At 37.9% G+C, this 5169-nt stretch overlaps 1 pseudogene; it reads left to right on the top strand.

Moving 5' to 3' along the window:
• Positions 1-362: 362 nt before the first annotated feature.
• Positions 363-461, top strand: LOC122901580 (annotated as a pseudogene).
• The last annotated feature ends 4708 nt before the right edge of the window (positions 462-5169 follow it).

The raw sequence follows: 5169 nt of genomic DNA, 5'->3' as shown, positions 1-5169 counted from the left end.
GAAAACAATAAAGAAATAAAAGTTAACCCCAGAAGATTTTAAAGAAAAATAATAGAACATTAATATTAAATTTCCTACCTCCCCTTCCCATGATTTAGTTTAAAAATTGGTTCATGGCACCTTAGACATGGTCACACTTCTTTGTACAGAGAAACATGACTTTGAAGCTAAATTCCGAGTCTTTCATTCCTTTTATGGGACTGGAAGCTGGGAGGGCAAGGCAAAGGAAAACACAGCATTGTAGGGTGTGTACTAAAATGTCTATAATTAATAGAAAATTTTTACATTTCTTCATAAATCATCTCTTCATAAATCAATTTAAGACTTGTGCCAACAATCAATGACTACTGTCCCTTCAGCAGCATCTATATAGATAATCTGTATCTGGAATGATACAGAAATTATTTAGCATGGCCCTGCACAAGGATGACATGCAAATTTGTGAAGTGTTCTATATTAAAAAAAATAAAAGGTAACTATGTGATGTAATTGTTATTAATTAACCTGATTGTTGTGGTCATTTCAAAATGTATACATATCATTTAAATATACAAACTTGTATTTGTCAATTATTCATGAGTTTGTCAAAAATAAATCAATAACTACCTTTCTAAATTTTCTAATATTACTTTTTACCTTGGATGCTAATTGCTTTGAAGGCAAGACTCCCTTCCTTGCCCTGAATAGCATTTAACACAGTGCCTGGCAATATTTAACATTTAATATCCACTGAAGTTTTAAAAAGGTATAGAGGTGTCTTCAAGACTTCTCAGAGGGCGCCTGGTTGGCTCAGTGGGTTAAGCCGCTGTCTTCGGCTCGGGTCATGATCTCAGGGTCCTGGGATCGAGTCCCGCATCGGGCTCTCTGCTCAGCAGGGAGCCTGCTTCCTCCTCTCTCTCTCTGCCTGCCTCTCTGCCTACTTGTAATCTCTCTCTGTCAAATAAATAAATAAAATCTTAAAAAAAAAAAAGACTTCTCAGACCCCTTGATATGTTCATGTACATTGTATATGTTCATGTACATATGAATTACCACCAGCTCTGGACTCTGTGTCTAACAGTTGCTTAGTGCAAGACCTTCAAAGTGGAGAAAGTCAGTTAAACAAAGAAAGGAAGGTGGGTACTTGTAGGTCATGCTGGGTAAGTGAAAACAGCGGGGCTAGAACAGTCTCACCCAAAGGACTAGGGTGTTATGTAGAACCCCATTCCTGTGTGATGTGGGGTAGGTAAAGACTAGTATGAAATTACTATACTTGATTCCAGACATATTGAGCTTTCTTCTTAATTAGGAAGTATCTGCCAATTTTCTGACTTGCCTAAGAACATTGCTGTACATCAGCATTTTCCAGAACTCCAGTGCTTTGTTGAGGTATGAAAGGGAAGGGAAAAAGTTCTTTATTTAGCTGTTTGTAAAATGCTTCTGATTTTCTTGTGCTCTCGGCTTTACAATGTACATGAACATATCAAGGGGTCGAATAAGCCTTATCCTGTTTTTTAACTGAGTCAATTTTTATTTATGACATAGAAGATAAACAGTTCACAAACTTCAGTACTTTAATTATCAGTGGAAATAATTGTTTTTCATCTTCTAATTCAGAGACAGTATATCTAAAGAAGGCCAATTAGTGATAAGCATCTTGACTATAATATTGAAATCAAGAGTTACCTTAGTGGGGGAAGAGACTCAATAGGAGCCAATGAAAAATGGAAAATTAGTTAAGGAAAATAAACTGCTTGGGCTTAAAATGGGAAGTGTTTAGTGTAACAATCAGAATTATAACATTCAACACCCATCTGTGATTCAGCACTTAAATCTTCCGTGTGGCAAGTACGTTCAATACTGGTCAGATGTTCACCGATGAGCTTTCTGAGTTCTACTTTTCTTTCCTTCTGTAGATCTAAAAGCATCCCAAAGTTGAGTAAGAAGGAGCAAAAACCATTTGGGAAATGTAAATCAAAACCACAGTGAGATATCACCTCCCATCTGTTAGAATGACTATTATCAAAACGAAAGCAAGTAAGTGTTGTTGAAGATGTGGAGAAAAAGGAACCCTCATGCACTGTTAATGGGAATGTAAATTGGTGCAGCCATTATGGAAAACGGTGTGGAGTTTCCTCAAAAAATGTAAAAAAGTAGATCTATCATATGATGCAGCAATTCCACGTCTGGATATTTATCCAAAGGAAATTAAAATACTAACTGAAAAAAGATACATGCACCCCCAGGTTCATTGCAATGTTATTTACAATAGCTAAGACATGGAAGCAATCTAAGCATCTATTGTTGGGTGAATGGATAAAGAAAATGTGTAAATATACAATGGAATACTACTCAGCCATAAAAAAGGAAATCCTGCCATTTGCAGCAACAAGGACTGACCTTGAGGGCATTATGCTAAGTGAAATAAGTCAAAGAAAGACAAATACTGTATGATCTGGCTTACAAAAAGAATTTAAAACAAAACAAACCTCAACGCATAGATACAGAGAACAGACTGGTGGTTGCCAAAGGCAGGGGATGAAATGTTCATCTTGTTCATGAATAAAAATCGACTCTGATAATATCACCCTATGCCCTGTACTACAATATGCTTTCTCAAGTGGGGAAGAAAGGGCCAGGTTTACAGGTGAGGATTACACACATCTCTAAGCCTTATGCAGTCAATGACCTTGGTGAGCCACAGGACTGTGATCCAAAGGACCACTGTCACTCACTTCTGCTGCAGAAGGACAATGTTAAGAAACACTCATGCTCTACATAAATTCTACCTCATCCTACTTGGATGTTAGAAAACATCCTAAGCATGTTTTCTATTGTTATAGACAGTATGAATTAAGGGGAAAAACAGGAGTCAGAGCAGAAGATATGAGTCCAAGTCCTAAACCTAATCACTCAATAATTATGTGACAGGGGGAAAAAGAATTGACCTGAGTCCCTGTTTTCTTATCTGTAAAATGAAAAACATTGAATGTTGTGGGAATGAAGTACTATCACACATATAAAAGCCCACTACAAATGTAGGGCATTATATAGGACAACAATTTCCAAACTGTGCTCCAGAAATTCTAAAGGTTCCATGGAAGGGCTTCAGGGCCACTGAAAGTGAACCTAAAAGCTGCCTTTAGGCCCTCCACCCCCATCTCCAGCCCTCACATAACTTTGATCAGAGCAGAGTGTCAAAATAGAATGTCTGTTTTGCAAATTGGGCTTCCCAGAATTCCTTGAAAAATTCCACGAGAAAAAGGGGGGAAAGGATGAAAACCGCTAATACAAATTATTAATGTAACACTATACTTACAAAATGATTATTTCAGATTTGTACATATACTGTTTAGATATGTATGTATAAAATACACATAATCTATAGGCTTGTACATTTGTGCACGTGATATACAAATACTAAAAGTAGGCTTCTGTAGCATGTAAAATCTTTTGCTTTTCATACCATCACCATGAAAACCTATGTTTTAACTCTCAAAAGATGGTAGCTTGGTTTTCTGTTCTTCCTTAATAAACACATCAAGTGGTACTGTTTATTAAATTGCATGGCACAAAACAATATTGTATACAACACATATACATGACCAACACAACTAAACAGTATGCTACACAACATGAGTTCTCTTAATTATTGGCTGTCATATTGAGATTAAATTGGGCATTAAATTAAGTTTAAAGGGGATTAAATTGTGACACGAGGTAAAGACACAACAGGCATTAAAAATAAAAGGCAATTATTCAAAATAAAATCACAGTATTAAGGATCTCAATACTTATCTGCTTTTGAAATTAAATCTAAGTTCATTTGAGTCTACAAATAGAAATTAAAGGTGAATTTCATTATCTTAGTTCCTCAGTTTTGGAAATCTACAGTCTATCATTTATTGCCTAAAGTTGAAGTCTTCTAATGCAATGTTAATTAACTTTTAATTCAGCAATCATTCAGCTAGGAAGTTTCCATCAGTTTAGACCCTATTTTATGCTTTCATGTGACTGTTTTCTCTACCTCAGTCCCTTCTTAGTAGATACATTCTTTTTTAAAAAAATTTTTCAAAGATTTATTTATTTATTTGTTTGAGAGAGAGACAGAGAGAAAGCAAGCATGCCAGCAGGGAGTGGGCCAGAGAGAGAGGGAGACAAGCAGACTCCTGACCCAGCCCCAAGATGGGGGGAGACGGATGTGCTCTATCCCACAACTATGCAGATCATGACCTGAGTTGTAAGAGTCAGTGGTGAAACGACTGAGCCACCCAGGTGCCCCAGTAGATACATTCTCTAGACCAGCTTAATATTAAGAAAGTTTCCCAGCCTTTTTTATTTAAATTAGCTTCCTTTAATTAACTTCCCTCTTTAAGCCTTGCATATCACCCACCAGCCAAGCTTTAACCTCTCTGTTTCATGAAAAGAGTCTGTAGGAGAGTCGTTCTTCACCACACTGCTCTGAGTTTACCCTAAAAATTCCAACAATGCCCCTCCCCTTTTTGTTACTCCTACTTGAAGATCAACACCTTTAGGGAACATAGGATTAAGAATGTGATGTACACAACCCTGAAACAACACTGTCGGGCCCGCTGTTCGGTAGTGGTGGCCCGTAGACCAGCCTTCTTGAGGGGTGGAGCTTACGGAGTTCTCTTTCATCTTTTTTCATCCAAAATGCCTTCTGGGGAGGGGCATCACGGGATAATGACATAGAGACCCCCCAATCCAGCTCCACGCTCAGAGGGGAGTCGGCTTGAGATTCCTTCCCTATCCCACTTTCTCTGCCCCTCCCCCTCTGGGGCGACGCCTGCGCGCAGGTTTTCCCTCGCTCTAAAATAATCTTTTTGTTGTTGTTAAATGCCTTCCAAAAATGTAAAAAACAAAACACCAAAAGCTGACCTTACCGAACCGAGGTGTATAAAACGATGCACAGTATTTTCTTTCAGGGATGAAACAGTGACGCCACCACTTTCCTTGCGTTATCAGTTAGTCCTGGAACTATTGTGATAAGCTTGTGACTTTAATGTTTAGAGCCTGGAACTTTCAGCTTCCAAGATGAAATTTTCTTTCCAGAATGGAACTGCCCTATTTTGCCCAAAACCTTTTCTTTCTTCTTTCCTTCTTTCTTTCTTTCCTTCTTCCTCCTTCCCTCCCTCTCCCTCCCTCTCTCTTTCTTTCCGTCATCCTAGG

Source organism: Neovison vison, chromosome 2 (assembly GCF_020171115.1).
Source record: "Neovison vison isolate M4711 chromosome 2, ASM_NN_V1, whole genome shotgun sequence".
NCBI lineage: Eukaryota > Metazoa > Chordata > Mammalia > Carnivora > Mustelidae > Neogale > Neogale vison.
The sequence above is the reverse complement of the archived record's forward strand: the minus strand, read 5'-3'. Positions and strand labels throughout refer to the sequence as shown.